Below are 17,676 nucleotides of genomic sequence, written 5' to 3'. Positions count from 1 at the left end.
AGATCCAAGGACAAAGGCTTCAAAGGTGGTTTTTGCATGCCTCAAGCAGAGTTGCTTGGCGGATGTTCACAGAAAAGAGCAAAACAGAGCTCCTCTACCACATGCCGCTCTTGGGGGAGCTTTTTAAAGCAACCCCAGTGCAACACGCAGGAAGGGCGAAGGCAGAGAATGAACCTGACCCAGTTTGAAATGCCTGGGAATGCCTGATAAATAAGCAAAGCAGGAGAGGGACATTCATCATGACTGGAGCACAGCATCTGATGATCCTTCTCGGAGAACAGTCACAGGGTGCTAAACTATTGCTCCTGGTTCTTACTGCCAAGGCTTTATTTAAATACTTTCTGATCCGAGGGAACGTTGCTGAAACCAATGCATGGGAAATGAGGCGAGCACCAGTGCTTTGAAGACAAACTCCTTGATGCCAATGAAACTGTTTTCCATATAAAAGGTCTTCTAAAGTGCTGCAAGAACCAATACATTATCCCGGCATATACATCTTACAAAGTGCTGCTACTTGGTCATGATCTCAGAATAAATGGAACTTATACAGTACATTATAGGGTACACCCCCGTCTCAGTAGTTACTACACTTGGCCAAACGTCCCTGGGTTACATTTGGGGTTGCCTCTCAGTATACAATGTTGGACGCCTCCCCAGGCTGAGATACAGGCAGCCCTACCAGGTGTTAATCAAGAAGTCAGCCCTGCAGTGTAGAATGCTTGCAAGTTGAGTTCTACAAACTCTTATATTGGCAGCTGTAGCTAAAATTATATTGGTAGCTCTGAGCCCCCGGGGAGGGCGGTATATATATAAACAAACAAACAAACAAACAAGTAAGTAAGTAAGTAAGTAAGTAAGTAAGTAAGTAAGTAAATAAAAAAGTAGGATGAGGTGCTAGGTTTAGATTGAAGCCCCCAAACCCAAATAACATCAAAGAAGTATGCTTAATAAGGTTTATTAAAAGAGATGGACAAAAGTATTTGAATACAGCAGCCTTGCAAAACAGAAGATAATAGTAGACCACAATAGCCAACCTACAGTCATTATTCAGGCATTAATCCTCTGATCTAGATGTTACCTGGCCAGACTGAGATACAATGTCCGGATAGAACACCAAAATTCCAAAAATTCAGATGTTCCAGCCACACAAGGCCCATCCTACAGTAAAAACAAAATATTGGCAAAGTTAAAATATGCAAAAAGGAGTAGAGCATCAAGCATCTTTAAAAATAATAATTTTATTAAGAACAAAGGTTCTTAAGGTCAGCCAGCTGGCTGCATGTGGAGGAGCTGGGAATCAAACCTGGCTCACCAGATTAGAAGTTTGCACTCCTAACCACTACACCAAAGAGACAAGAGAAAGTCCCGTCTAACTCTTCTTGTATATTTATTCTGACTGTTTTGGAGGCAAGTAAGGAAGAAGTGTGCTCAAAGGACTAGGGAGTCTCCAGTTGAGCCAATCAGGAAATAAGAGATGGTTTGAATATATCAGGAAGTTCCTATTCTAACTATGCTAAATATACACCTCCTCTGATGCCCCCTGCAGGATATTCTTCATGTCCTTTTGAATCATGCACACAACAGATCTTACATATTCCAACAAAAAGAATGGCTAGAAATGCCAAACTAGAAGAAATGGTCTTGTGTTATGTTAGACTGCCTACAGCTGGCCTTACCCCATGTGGCCAATCAGGTGTGCTTGCTAAGGCATGTGACCATGTACCTCAGCAGCCAACCTGTCTTCACAGTCAACCCCAGGGTGCTTTTGGCAAATAAGGTGGAATGTGTGAAACTCCCTCTGGGGCTCTGGTCTTGAAGCTGCCAGGCCCCTGTTCTCACTTTTGGGCTTAAAAGAGAGCACCTGCGCATGACTCTGTCTCATCCCATTTCCCTCTGGAAACTGCAAGTCAGAGTGACGTTAACTTCCCAGAGAGAAGAGAAGCCCTCCGTAAGCCGTAGGGGCCCAAAGGCCTGAATCAATCTGTGAAAGGCCAAGAAACAGCTGAACAAGGCCAGTTTCTTGACAACAGCAAGGATGTTTTTCTGAGGAAAACCAAAATGTAATTTAAGGAATAAAGAAACTTTAAATTCTGCCTTGTCTATGCAGAAAAATAAAGAGATATATGGGGTTGTACCAAACAGCAGGTGTATGTGGTTGTCCCATTTTGCTGTTACCTAAATATAAAAAGTATCTGTTTTAAAAAATTAGTATTTCCTATCTCATTCTGCTGTGTATGAAGACCTGGCCATCATGTGTAAAACTCAAAAAAAGAAGAAGAGAATTTCATTTTTTTACTTATTTGTTGTTGTTTTTATTTATACCCTGCCCCTCCCGGGTTAATTTAGCGGGGCTTGTGGTGGGTTGTGACCCAGGGCAGTATGGATTCACTCCACAGTTTTGTGCATTTTGCTCTTGACATTCATCCCAAAGTCTTCTTGTAGGTCAAGGGGTTAACTTATTTTTGTGATGGGGTACATTATTACTATATTCACTTCCTTCAGTGTTGCATCCACCCCTTTTGTGTGTTAAAAACCCAAAACATCCCATTCTTCCTTCTCATAGATCAGAGGGACTCTTTCCTCATAGTTTTTCTCCCTCACAATTCCCTGTGTGTTGGCTTCATGTAGTGGTTAAGGAGTGCAAACTTCTAATCTGGCGAGCCGGGCTTGTTTCCACGCTCCCCCACATGCAACCAGCAGGAATATCACGGCTCTCTCAGCCTCACCTCCCTCACAGTGTGTCTGTTGTGGGGAGAGGAAAGGGAAGGCGACTGTAAGCCACTATGAGCCTCCTTCGGGTAGAGGAAAGTGGCATATAAGAACCACCTCTTCTTCTTCTTCAGTAATCTCAGGGCTCTCTCAGCCTCACCCACCTCACAGGCTGTCTGTTATGGGGAGAGGAAAGGGAAGGTGACTGTAAGCCGCTTTGAGCCTCCTTCGGTAAGAGAAAAACGGCATATAAGAACCAACTCTTCTTCTTCTTCTTGACTCAGGTTGCTAACTCTTGGTTGGGAAATACCTGGAGATTTGGGGGGTGGGGTCTAGGGAGGGTAGGGACCTCAGCAGGGTATATTGTCAGAGAGTCCACCAAAGTTGTCACTTTCTCCAGGAAAACTGACTTATGTCATCTGGTGATCAACTGTAATTCTGGGAGATCTCCAGGCCCACCTGGAAGTTGGCAATTCTAGTTTCAATTAATATTTCTGCTTTTCCAGAGCTGACAAACATTTGTGTGCGTGTGCAGTTTTCATTTGATTCTGATGTTTTATTCATGCTCGAACGGTGCCTGTCTTCGCACCAATCAAGCTGCTGTGCAACTCAATTGGGTAGCTGATCTGAGGGCCTAATATAGCATCCATAATGGAAAGAGTCTAGATTAGCAGAGCAGGTGCTAGATTATTTATTCCCAGAATTTTTTAAAAGCTGACTTGACCAATTTAGCCTATCAAGCTTGAATATGATTTCTTCATTTCAAAAATAAACACCCACACATTTAGTAACTAACAAGCCCAAAGCTGGCATTTAGCATCATGTGTAAAATGCAAAAAAAAAAAAAGAAAAGAAAAAAGAAAAAAATAATTTCAGTTTTAGTTTTAAGCTTTGCTGGGGGGAGGGGGTAGCAGATAGAATTGGAGGCACCTCTTCACTCAGCAAGGAACTATTTACTATCTAAAAGATCCAGGGCAACACTGAAACTAGTTGCCAACTCCAGCTAGGGAAATTCCTGGGGATATGGGGGTGGAGCCTGGGAAGGACAGAGTTTCGGAACGGGGAGGGGCCTCAGCAAAGTAGGATGCCCCCAAAGCCCACCCTCCAAAGCTGCAGCTATCAGCTGCAATTCTAGGAGATTTCCTGATCCCACTAGAGGCTGCAATTAGTCAGTCCTAAAGCGGCCTGTATGAGGATGACTCTCAGCACTATAAGACTGCAGCCAAACCGTCTCAGCTCCACAGCCCTGGCATAAAGCCAGGAGCCAGCAAGCACAGTGCTGCTGGAAAACGACGTGATAAGGAGTGGGTTGATAGATATTTTGGTGCGAGAGAGGGGCTGTTTTCTTTCTGCAAGTATAAAATGACTGATCTACTGTCTACAAACAATGAGGTCTAGATACCTGAGCAATTTAAAGAATGAAAACTGAGTTCAGGGGGAACTGGCCTATCTCACTGCATTTTTTGCAAGTCCGACCCTTGCCTGTGCAGTGTGGTCCTACCTATAACCATGTACAGTTCTGGAAGGAATCTGGCCAAATTTTTAATCATAGAATTGTAAAGTTGGAAGGGATCTCCAGGGCCCTCTAGTCCAACCCCCTGCAGAGGTCAGGAAATTCACAACTATCTGCCTATCCACAATGACCCCAATTTCATGGCCAAATGATAATACCAAATATGATGTTTGGGGGAGGGGGGATGCTTATCAATATATTTTTTAGCAATTTTCAAATTTAAAATCTAAAAAAAAATGGTTAAAGCAAATGCTGTTAGTTAACCAAAGCATTAGAATGTAAAACTGCCCTTGAGCTGTCCAAATCCCCATTTCAGTGTACTGACAGGGGGGGGGGGGCTGATTGAATTTATAGGAGAGCAATAAGTTTCCTTCCCTGCTACTGCTGTTCACTCATAATACATTTTCCCCCGATCCTACTCCTGAGCGACAGGAACAGATTTAATAACTGTGCTCTGAAATAAGATGGTCATGCCTATTGTCATTAAGGAAGTGAAAGCAATAAATCAAAGGTGTGTCACTTTTAGAGACAAAGGCCTTCCTTCATAGAGAGTGGGAGGCATCTTCAAAGAAATGTCTGCAATTTTAACAGTGTGGCTATCTAAAATTACATTGGCCTCCTTTCCATCAGTTGAGAACTGCTGGTAAAGGAAGTAACATACAAAAGATCTCGTTTTCCCACAATTTTTCTCTGCTCCCTCGCTGCACATCTCAGCCAATTAATTCAGAGTGGCAATGGGGGGGGGGGTTATTATAGGTGAAGGGTTGAGCAGCTAATCAGAGGGAGCGAAATCCTGCCATGCAGACACCACCCCCATCATATTAATGCAATTAGTCAAAGGTTATTTGTTTACTTTACAGTTCCTCGGTGGAAAGAACTCCTGGAGAGGTCTTTAATCAGCAAATACCTCAGTTAAACATGCCCAGAAGTGGCTCTTCAGCACTTCCCCTCTTCCCCAAAGGGCCTTTCGTTTGGTCTTCGTAGACTGTGCTTAAGAGCTCTCCAAACTTCTCTACGGCAAGCCTGTTTACATCTAAGAACAACGTCTCTTCCTGCACCCAACTTCCCCAAGTGCTGAGAAGTTTAAGGAGCTTTTCGGGAACACACTTCCCTTTGAAGCAAGTGCGGGAGATTCTTGGCGGTTTTGCAACGAGCATCTGGCTTCAGGCATGCGGGTCAGAAGCAAATTGGTCAACAGTGTCAGTCCTGGCAGTCACTGGCAGTCTTCCTGGCAGTCACTGGCAGTCTTCAAGCAAAGGTTGGATACACACTTTTCTTGGATGCTTTAGGATGCTTAGGGCTAATCCTGCGTTGAGCAGGGGGTTGGACTAGATGGCCTGTATGGCCCCTTCCAACTCTATGATTCTATGATTCTATGATCCTCAGCTGCCTTCGTGCTAGCAGTGCCACCATCCAAAGGATTTCCCATGCTCAGGATTTAGGAATGTCAGCTCCAAGTTGGGAAATACCTGGAGATTTGGAGATGGAGCCTGAGGACTGCGGGGTTTAGGGAGGGGATGGACTTCAAAGGTGTTTAATGTCATAGAGTCCACTTTCCAAAGCAGACCCTCCCCAGTGAAATGATCTCTGTCATCCGGAGATTAGTCGCAACAGCAAGCAACCTTCAGCTACTGCCTGGAGGATGGCAACCCTTGAAAGACTGTAGCCCACCTTTGGCCAACTCCATTGTTTGTTTACAATCACTGCTCATTGCCAGCAGAACTGAAGTGATGCTTCTGCATTGCATTCACTATAGTGAGCACTCTCTTAGTTATAAAAATCTGGCAGTAGCCATCACCATCAGAATATTCAGAAATGCTATTTAGGAAAAAAGAAATCTGCTTCTCCCATCAATTCTCTATTTGTTCCTTGGGTTTTTTAAAAACTTAATTTATTACTTCAACTTTTTCTTCCCGCTGACCAGCTGGGCTTCTTGTTCCTGAATCAATTTTCAGTTCTTGGACTGGGAAGGAAGGGAGGAAGAGTAGGAATTTAAGGGCCATTTCGCACGGCTTCAAAGTAGCAGAATGGTTGCTATTTGGAAACGCTACTAATTTGACATAACCCACGACGTCGTAGACAATCTGCAACAATCCTGAAACCAATCAGCAAAAAGCGCTTCGTTGTGGCGCTTTCAGGGGAATCCAGAAAAGTGGATTCACCCTCCGGATAGCGATACACTCCTGCAACCAATCTGCAACAGTAGCGCTAAAGATCTGTGCGTTACCATTGTTGCTGGTTCTTCAAAGTCCCAAAGGCTTCCCTGGCTTCAGTCCTTCACCTTTAGTCACTAAGCACAAACAACTGAAAAGCCCGTTTGCTGAAATAAAGTCCCTTTATTTTTTACAAATAAATTCAGCCGAAAATCGTGCCCGTGAGAGGGGGGGGGGGATTTTTTTTTTTATCACTCGAGGCAGCGTGCAAATGATCATACAATCAAACGACAGCTCACATTAGGCAGCTGGATGGGTCTCTCCGTAGCAACGAATCTACCTAGATTCATTGCTATAGGTCGTTTTTTTTTTTTTAAAAAACCTTTCTTAAAGGGAAAGGGGCTGTTTGGGAGCATGCTAACGGCTGCCCATTGGCTGCTTGACGGCCAGGGGCGGGACGAGCTTGGCAATAGCGCTTCCTTTCTAGCGATTTCTGCCGAGACCGGAAGCCTGTGGGAAACGCTAAAAAACGCAACTGATTCCACTACAAAGGCAGGTATGCATAACGACGAATTCCACTATTTTAAATGGCGATTTTTCATTCCGCAAACAATTTGCAACAAAGATCCCTGTGCGAAAAGGCCCTAAGTCTTGAAAGTGTAACATTTCCCCCCATCCACGCAGACACCCCTACAAAGCTGAAAATGAGCAATTCTCCCAAAGGTTCTTATTGTCTCTGGGGTTTCCTAATTGGAGGAAATCCATAGGGCAGAATCTGGGCACACTGCTCTCATGTTCATGTTAGCCACAGGAATGGCCCAATTTTCCTGATCTGTGAGGCCAGCCCTGAGTGAAAAACTCAGAGCAAGCACCATCAGTATGAAGCAAAAGGTCTTGGTGAGTGTTTTTGATGTACGTCTGTTTCCATTGAGGTTTACAGAGTAATCCCAAGCAGAGTTAACCCAAGAACCTGCCTTAGAAACCAATGAATGGCCCATCAAGATTAGTCACATCTACTCAGAGTGGCAGCAGCATCCTGCAGTCTCAGGCAGAGGACATCCACATCACCTTCTACTTGATCTTTGCAATAAAAGAAATTGGGGATTGAATCTGGGACCTTCTGCTTGCCAAGCAGATGGTCTGCTGTTGGACCACTGTCCCTCATGCTGCTCCCTTTCAAGCCCACTAACTGTCCTAGGGTTAAGCATGAATGTGTGGCAGCCTCTACGAAGCCTTTAGTTGTCAGGAACGATTGCAGAGAACTGTTAGAAGCTTTAGTAACAGTTTGAGGTCTGCCTAGGGCCCATTATGCACGGCCGCCGAAATGGCGATTTTGGGTCACATGGAAAACGCGGAGGGGGAAGACGCGACGCATACCGGTTATGTATGGGGCGGGGCGCGACGGCAGCAAAACCCAGAGTAACCGATTATGCACGCGGCGATCCGGGCGCCGCTTCTGGTTGCGCCCCGGTCACCCGGAAGCTGCGCTTTCTTCCGCGTTTCACTGACGCGGCTTTTTCAGCGGCATGCACCGAAGCTGCGGCCGGTTGCAGTCGGCTCCGTGCGTTATCGGTGATTTTAGTCGCCGCCATTCCACCCCGAATGTGCGTTAAAACCCCCATGCATAATGGGTCTAGCAGAAGCAATGGCTGAGGATAAAAGTACAAGTTGTCATCTGTTTTCTTGGATGTTGGGGGAGGGCGAGGCTTTAGAAGTTCATAACAACTTCAAGTTTGCTGGAGGCCAAAAGACAAATCTCTGAGCAACACTGGCCGAATGCAAGGATCTTTGAAATCCATAGACCTTTATTTTTTGACATGTATACTAAAGTTGACACAACTATACAGCGGTATGTCACGGAAGTGAGGAAGCTCAGCAAGAGCTGCCAGTTTGAGGAAAAGAAACCCTGATTAGAATTATTTGCGGCATTGCAGACTTCATGTTATAAGAGAAGATGTTTCCTGAATGAGACTTCGGCTCAGCTATGACTGTCCAGCTCTGCAGGGCACCAGAAAGAGTGAAGGTTCAGGCAACATTGTAGTGTAAGAGGAACACATTAAACAAGAAGAGATCCAGCCAGAGAAAGTCAGTTCAAATGATGACATGCCCCACTGCAAATTCCAGTGCTAGTACAGAAATGACTGTAGGACGTGCGGAATGTGGGATACATCGTTCTGTTCCAAATGGTTTGCTGCATTTGGAGAAATCAGTCATGCTTGGTAAAGATACAAGTGCTGGAATGGGGAGTGGATGGGGGGAAGAAAGCTTCCCTTTGCCAGGGTTTATATTATCTTCCTGTAAAGAGCACAGTTCTTAGGCCTGATTTAAATATTCCACCAAAGGAATTGAAGAAAACCCATGACTATACATGTACCCAGTGTCCTCTTTAACTTTGCATGCACTTTATGTCCTGGCCAGCTATGCTTGTAATCATACTATGCATCCAATATGAGCATGCCAGCACAACACCTGCCAGGTTTGTGGCTCACTGACATACTAGCACTGGGCACATAATGGTGGAGATGAGATATGCTGGACAGGTGGGAGGTGGCATGGGCAACTTCTCTGTGGGGCTTTAGTAACAGGGTTTCATTGAGGGGCTTCTCCTCCCCTCCCCTCCAGTTCAAGCACTGCCTTTGCTCTTCAAACAGTACATAGGCCTGCCTCTGTAGCGAGAACTGCTAGTTCTGCTATAGCATTGCAATACCATTCCTGAAGATCATCATGTTATAGCAATAGTCTCTCAGTTCTTGTATCATGTTCAAATTGATTCTGTCTCTAAAATCTCACACCCTAGCACAGCCCTTTTCAACCTTTTGACAATGGAGGAACCCCTGAAATAATTTTTCAGACTTTGAGGAGCCCCAGAAGTGATGTCAATTGGTCACACTCCTGCCACACCCCCAAAACTGACATCACTACCTACATTCTCTTAGCTCTCCTTTTTCTCCCTCCCCATGCCTCCCTCCCCCTGTTCTGTCTCATATAGGCCAGAAAGAAGAGCTGGACCTGAGAAGAAAGCCTGGACCCCCCACATACCATGCTGCTTCAGAGCTCCCGCGGACCCCCTTCAGAGATTCCATAGACTCCCAGGGGTCCATGGGCCCCTGGTTGGCAATCCCTGCTCTAGCAAAATGAGCTGTACTGATTCTCTTGCTTTGTTTAGCCATATGTTCCTGGAGCAATTTCCCACCTTTTCGTCCTTGAAAGAGCTGCTTCTTACTGTACATTTAAAGGGTAAAAACTGCTCTGAGGAAGATGGTGACTCCATGATATTCCAGGCAGCCAATCAGCAATCATGTGCAGCTCCTTCTCCCCTTGACTACCAAAAGTTGTTTCTTCCCCAGCAACTGATATTCAGTGGTACACTGCCACTGGACATGGAGGTTCCACTTAGCCCAGCAAATCTTTCCTCCATTATAGATTCCCTCAGATATCAAGGTATGGGTGGAAGTAACCTGGGCTGGGGAGGTTAGCCTTCTTGCTCTTCCTGAGGCATCAGGTTGGCCACAGTGAGAAAACTGAATTTTGGAGCATATGGATGGACCTTCGGCCTGATTCAGCAGGGTTCTTCATACATTGCACGTATATCACTCCTGCAGAATTTTTAAAAAATCAGATTTCAAAATCACAAACCTTGGCTACTGAAGAAAGCAACATTAGAGTGTCAGTGGGCTCAATGAGTCAGGAGATGGTGCATTCTACGGACAGCCACCAAGGAAGTCAACCCATGTGGACGTGCCTTTCAAAATCAGTGGGACATGGAAGAACTGGGGACCAGCTGGGATCCAAGATGGGGTAACCTCCCAGTTCAGCAGAGCTGGGGTGAGAATGTGGAGGGTTCAGCCAGAAACCGATACCAGAAGTTCTGTACAAGAAATGTTTCTCTCAAGTCGACGGAGCTCGGGATTTGCTACACTTCTGACTCACTCAGAAATAGATCAGATTATTAGGACAGCTGCTCCGAGCCCTGCGCTCCCTTTCCAAAAGCCTCCTCCGTTCCAGCCCGCAGGCTGCTTCAAATACCGAATCCCTTTTATAGGAATTGATTTGTCAGCTCTAGACATCTGGAAGGACTCCACTTTATGTTTCAAGCAGGCATACGCACATACACGCACACAAAGACAGAGACAGAAAGAAGAATGTTATACACTCATAGGGCAGGGGAGTGTTTTGCTTACGGCTAGAGACTAGGATTTCTTTGGAGCCACAAGACTTCCCTACACACAGAGGGGTCACTAGGCGAGCTTTCATTTCTTGCTCTGTCTGGAAACAAATAACCTGCTGCAAATAAAACAGTTATAAAATGCAACAGGGAAAGGGAGGGCGGGTGATCAGGCTGCCTTCTCCTGATCATACAGGGGTTTGAACAACTTGTTTTAAAGCCAACAATTTACACAAAATGTCTTTTTGGGCTTCAGTTACCTGTCCAGCCTCCTAACAACCGGGCCAGGCAAAAACAGCCCTGGTTGCGTTTTCTGGAGGTGGGAGATTAGCTGGGAAAGGGGGGATGTGATCTAGCAGCATTCTCCCAGTCATAAAGAGGTCTGAGCACCTTGTTTTAAAGCCAACCATTAGTATAACATGTCTTTTTTTGGGGCTCCAGTTATCATGTCCAGGGTCTCAGAAATCCACCCAGGCAGAAATAAAGTGAAAAAGAACATGAATCCAAAAACCGGGGGGGGGGGGGGAGATGCTGAATTGGCCCTGTGTTTCTCCATAGCAATGGGGCAGTGTTGATTTCTATTTTAAATGTATCTGTGTTATGGCATTACCACATAGCAACACAGAAATGCCTTTAAAAAAATGATAATTTTGGGGCGGGGGGAGAAAGTTTCAGTCTACAAGAGAACTGCTGTGTTGTGATTGGTGGCTTGCTGTGATTGACAAGCCAAGGAGCAAAGGGAGAAGTTCCTGTTGATTTCCTTTGTAGCCTCGTCAGGAGACAAAAAGCCACCATGGAGCAAAGGGAAAACGTGAGAGGGGTCTCCCTACGCGGAGGGCTGCAAACATGAAATTTACCATCCCACATTTGTAAGCAGGAAGCCACTTGCGTTTTATCCCTCTGTGCGGAAATGGCCAATGTTAAAACAGCAATGGGAAAGCTTGAGGAACTCCAGAGTCCTTCTTGTGCTCTTCCTGTGTTATAGGAGATGTTTATTTAAATCACCATGGTTCCTTGGAACCCTGGGGTTCTGTGAGAGGTGCCCAAGGGTTCCACAGCTTACCCTGGAATTTTGGACAGCTGCTGACGTCAGTAGAATTCACAGGAACTCAGGGTCACGGGCGCAGGAAGGCAGGAAGAGACAGTGACCCTTCTCAAATTTTCCCTGCCCGTCCACACTATCCTTCCTCAAAAAGCCTGCAAACAACTCTCTCTTTGCCCTCTGAAGGCTTAAATGGACAGATCCCATTCTGCTGCCTACAGAATTTCCAACAACCTGAAATACAATGCCTTGTGCCTTTAACAGAAATAGGCAGGTGAAACTGTTGATGACATGGAGGTAAATACAAGCTTGTTACATATTGTCCTGTTAATCCTCTATTAAAAGGACAGGAGGCTTTTCTCCTGGCTGCTGGCAACTCTATTCAGCAAACTTTGTTGCCCTTTATTCAGTTTTAAGAAGGAGAGTTGTTGTTTATAACCTGCTTTTTACTGCCCAAAGGAATCTCAAAGCAGCTCACAGTCACCTTCCGTTCCTCTCCCCACAACAGACACCCTTCCAGGTAGGTGGGACTGAGAGAGCTCTGACAGGACTGCTCTGTGATAACAGCTCTAACAAAACTATGAGTAGCTCAAGGTCACCCAACCGGCTGTGTGTGGAGGAGAGAATCAAACCCAGATCAGAAGATTAGAAACCGCCACTCTTAACCACAACATCAAACTGATTCGTACTTATAATCAGTGAGCAGCTGCAAATCTTTGATAATCCCATTCTACACAGTGAATAATTTTGCAGTGTTCATCTTTAACCGCTCCTAGCGGAGTGGATAAAATAATTCATTAAGGGCACCAAAGGTGGGCCCTGTCCGTGATGAGGAAGGGTGCCCATAGGCCGCTTCCCCCGGACTGACAATCGGAGGGCCCAATCGGCAGGCACAAAACGCCTGCCTATTGGGCCCTCCGATTTTGCAGTCCGGCAGCAAGGGACCAATTGCGAGTCCCTTGCTGCCGGACTGACTAATCGGGAGGTGCTTCTTGCCTCCCGATCCACCCCCCCCCTCCTCTGCTGCCATAACTTGCCTCACCTCCGCCAGGGCAGGTCGCCACCTTACTGCCTAGCAACAAGACACTACACGGCCCCAGGTAGCCAGCGCCATGGGGGGGGGGCGACGAGCCACCCCTTGCCGCGCCATGCCCGTGCTGGCCCCGCCGACTCTGGAGCCCCGCTAGCACCAGCTGCATTAAGACTGCAGCGGGCTTATTTACTAGTAATTTTATATTTGCATATTTTATGTTAGCATATTTTCCACTGCTTAAATTGCTAATTTTGGAAATCAACGTAATTTAAAGGGGTTTAACTTGACCTGAAAGGCATATTCCCACTGGATATAAAGTGATGGAGAGGGTTTTTTGATAATTCTGAGGAGATAGTCCCACTCTAATTTTAAGAGGTTGCTTCTAGCGTTAGGCTGATTTGGCTGTTCTGCAAATGAGGCATTGGGGAGATTCCAGATCAACTTCAGAAAACTTTCTTTCATCCTTCCTAAAATAAGGGGCCCAGGACCTTCATGACCATGCTAAAGGCACTTCCCTTGTAGGGAGTAAAAGGGACCTTTCACCGTTCTAAGTCATGTTTTTTCTACAGCAAGTTAAAAATCTGTAGCTGAAGGAGAGCACATCTGCACCACATGCAGAAGTTCCAAAATTCAATCCCTGGCATCTTTAGCTAGAAGAAGCAGAGTTGGTTCTTCTATGCTGCCTTTCTCTACCGAGGGAGGCACAAAGCAGCTTGCAATCTCCTTCCCTTTCCTCTCCCCAAAACAGACATCCTGTGAGGGAGGTGAGGCTGAGAGAGCCCTAATATTACTGAAGAAGAAGAGTTGGTTCTTATATGCCACTTTTCTCTACCTGAAGGAGTCTCAAAGAGGCTTACAATCACCTTCTGTTTCCTCTCCCCACAACAGACACCCTGTGAGGGGGGTGAGGCTGAGAGAGCCCTGATATCACTGCTCGATCAGAACAGCTTTATCAGTGGTGTGGCAAGCCCAAGGTCACCCAGCTGGCTGGATGCAAGACAAGGTAATAGGTGTTAAGAAAGTCTTCATCTGGAGACCCTCTCCTGGAGAACTGCTGCCAGGCTGAATGTAGACAATACTGACTGATGGACTGATGGTCTGTTTTGAGGTAAAATAGTTTCGTGTGTCTCTCCTGCTATGCTCTCCCATGTCAGCTTTGCTCTGAGCAGGGCCTTCTGCAGGTGCCAACCTTCAAATGGGCAAAATCAACAACTGCCCATAGTAGTGTCTTCCCTGGTGTGGCCTCCACTTTGTGGAATGGTCCACCTGAGGACTTCCACTCTCCACTGAAGGCTTCCACTGTCCCGGCTTTCCGCCAACTTTGTAGGATTTAATTATTCAAGAGGGCTTTTCTACACAGATTATAGAGTAACGCTGTATAAAACAATTTTCAAACTTACTTAGATCAATTATTAAGGACTGAGGTTACTACTATATATAGTTTGCTGTATGTGGGATCTGAATATCACAAAAGCTTATACCTTGAATAAAACTTTGTTGGTCTCACAGGTGCCATTGGACTCTAACATTGTTCAGCTGCTTCAGATCAACACAACTACCCACCTGAATCTATCTGGCTCATTTAATGTGACATTAATATAACATCTGGGAATTCTGGCCTCTCTGCCTAAAATCTACCCAATGAAATGAATTCTGTATGAACTGAATCTCCCTCCCCCATGAGTTTTAATCTTCGAAGAAGAGGCAGCTTTTCAATTGTTTTAAATTGGTTTATGTTTGAAATGGAAAGATTTTTTATTTAAATGTTTAATCATGCAATGTTTTTTTGGGGGGTTGATGTCAAACCTCTGGTGTAAATCGTCCTGAGCCATCAAGGAAAGGTTGGTATAAAAGCATAAAAATAAATATATAAATCTTAACAATTTGCTTTGCTTCGGTTCTGCCTTTTAAAAACTTCAGGTTGGTCCTACAACCCAAATCCTATTCCATTGTCTATTGAATGTCCCACTGATTGTATTGACTTGCTCTGTAATTCACATTGAATCCCAGTAGGAAACAGACTATAACAAATGTAAATAAATAAATGTGTTCCAAAACCAGTTCATCACAATGGCACCCACGTACTTCACTGGTAAGATATTATTAGAGCTGCCAACTGGAAGGAAAAAAAATGTCCTGTTCCTTTAATAAAGGCTTAATAGGCTATTATTGAATGGGCAGTGTATTTCCCTCTGTGCCATGAAAAGTTTCAGCTGTCCATTTCCTTGCCTTACGCCTGTATTAAAGAGACAGGATATTCATCTCCACACATGTTGACAACCCTACATCCAGATTCCTCTCTATGATTTCAGTTATAATGATCTTCCTGACGGGATTGTTGTAAGAACAGATATTAAAAAACCAGGAACCATTTGCACATGAAGTGTGGTGCATGAATTATTAGTAATAGAAATGCCTTGCATTTCCCACCGGGTTGTACTTTCTTCTGTGAAAGAAATAAAAACAATACCCACAGGATTTAGCTGAGCGTAAGTCTTGATGAGTAATTTTTTGAACAGACTGTAAATACAATTACCAACTCCCTGTAGCAGAGTTTGGGATTCTGGTCTGCAGGATTCTCAGCCCCCCTTTTGAGATGTTGAAGATGCTTCTGAACTGGATGTGCAGAACTCTCATCAGCCGAACTTCATGATGAGCAATTCCTTGAGGTCCAGCTGGGCCCTGATGGTCCCTGAGAGGAATTTAATTAAAGATGCAGAGATACTGATTACATTGGTCTAATTATGCAAAGCCAGCATTAATTAATGAAGCACTCGAGGAAGATGCAAGTTTTTGATTTGTTGATTCCGGAAGGAAAAGTAGAACGTGGCAATTCCACATTAGCCTTTCTCCTTTGGTAGTGACTTTAGATGATCTGTTTATTAATGAGAAAACAAAAAAAAAATAAAGTTTATCTCTGGGAGAAAGTAGATGGAGTACTTCCATCCCGTTCTTATTCTCCTACCCTCAGGTGGCTTTTGGAGGCTCCAGCTGCTTGCATTGATGGAGAAAATAGACCTCTAACATATTATGCCAATACCGGGTTCTGAATTCTACAGAGAGTCAATGTAAAGCAGTATTTAGAATGTCCAACTAAGACGAGACCTGAGTTCAGATTCAGGTATCTTGTTGAATGATTTTGATCCAGCCTCTCTCCTCCCTCTTTCAGTCCAACCCAGGGGTAGTCAAACTGCGGCCGTCCAGATGTCCATGGACTACAATTCCCAGGAGCCCCTGCCAGCGAATGCTGGCAGGGGCTCCTGGGAATTGTAGTCCATGGACATCTGGACGGCCGCAGTTTGACTACCCCTGGTCCAACCTGTCTGATCAGGGTGTTCCTGTGAGTAAAAAACAGAAGGAAAGAGAATAGTGCATGGTGCCTTAAAAGAAGGGCAGGCAAAACATAGGATGGGTTCCTGGGCTGACCTAAGGCTTTTGGGCTGCCTAAGCTAGGGCACCTAATCCATCTCCCTACTCTGTTGCATGGAGGCAGGAAGACAGCGCTCTCCCTCCCCCTTCATGGCAAAGGTACAGAGGCTACGAAGCAGCACCTGCCCTCCTCACCCCCCACACAGAGGGTAAGCACAGATAAAAGATGGCACCTCGTCTCCTGCACAGCAACTCACTCTCCTCTTCCCCTTGTGTGGCGTATAGGCCACCCTCCTCACCACCCCCTGCTGCTGGAAAGTAAGGCAACAAGGGAAGGGGAAGGGGGAAGAAGCAGGCTTCCCACTGGGGCCAAGGGTGCTGCCACTCACAGAAAACCTTGGAGTACTGAGTGGGCTGGCAGGTCAGCAAGAGGTGGGTCAACAGGTGGTTGCCACCCATCCTGCTCTGTAGAACAAATAGAGTTGGTCAAAGAGAGCCAGCTTGGCGGAGTGGTTAGGAGCAGTGGCTTCTACTCTGGAGAGCCAGGTTTGATTCTGCACTCCCCCACATGCAGCCAGCTGGGTGACCTTGGGCTCGCCACAGCACTGATCAAGCTATTCTGACTGAGCAGTAATATCAGGGCTAGGCAAAGAACTCTAAAATAGCCAATCAGATGTACTGCTAGGCAAAAGGTCTACCTAAAATCATAGAATCATACAGGCCATACAGGCCATCTAGTCCAACCATACAGGGGCCATACAGGCCATCTAGTCCAACCCCCTGCTCAACGCAGGATCAGCCTAAAGCATCCTAAAGCATCCTAAAGCATCCAAGAAAGTGCGTATCCAACCTTTGCTTGAAGACTGCCAGTGAGGGGGAGCTCACCACCTCCTTAGGCAGCCTATTCCACTGCTGAACTACTCTGACTGTAAAAAATGTTTTCCTGATATCTACCCTATATCGTTGTACTTGTAGTTTAAACCCATTACTGCACGTCCTTTCCTCTGCAGCCATCACAGAAAGTGACCCCATGCACTTTCTAAAAACACTTGGTGGGTACCTGGAAAGCTATTGATGCTGACCTTGGTACCCAATTACAGCATTACTCTGTTAATTGGATCGGTTCTAATGAAAGGCGTTACATGGGCTGGCTTTTGTTTTTGCAGCCATCCATACCTCTTCTTTCTTTTGGGGGACTGAAGCTTTTGAGATGCCTAGGCAAATATCTTTCTTTTATTTGTTGACTTCCTTTATCATCTGCCTTTCCTGTTGCAGCTCAGTGAGGATTATGGACATAAAAGCAACATAGAAAAGGCCAGGGTATCACATGCCATAAACAATGCAATAAACCTGGATCACACCATTGGAGAACAACAAAACCTAATACATCCTATAAACAGGTAGTAAAAGAGACATCCCCCCCCCCAAAAAAATAACAACCCCATTTAAAAAATGCTGCATGGTGGGAGGGAAGTAAATGGTCTAAAGATTTAAGAGGCCATTGCATTCCCAATATAAAATGTGCCTTCCAGCCACCGAGCAAAGTTTATTGTGACAATGAAGATACTTTTATGTGCATTTGGGTAGTTTATGAAGATAGCCTGTTGAGAGTCTGCTAGCACAGAAAAAGAAAAGTGATTGGAATTCCAGGGGTGTAATGCATCAACCCCTCTGGAGATCTACATAATGAAT

Source organism: Paroedura picta, chromosome 4 (genome assembly GCF_049243985.1).
Source record: "Paroedura picta isolate Pp20150507F chromosome 4, Ppicta_v3.0, whole genome shotgun sequence".
NCBI classification, from domain to species: Eukaryota; Metazoa; Chordata; class Lepidosauria; order Squamata; family Gekkonidae; genus Paroedura; species Paroedura picta.
This window is presented reverse-complemented; position numbering follows the sequence as displayed.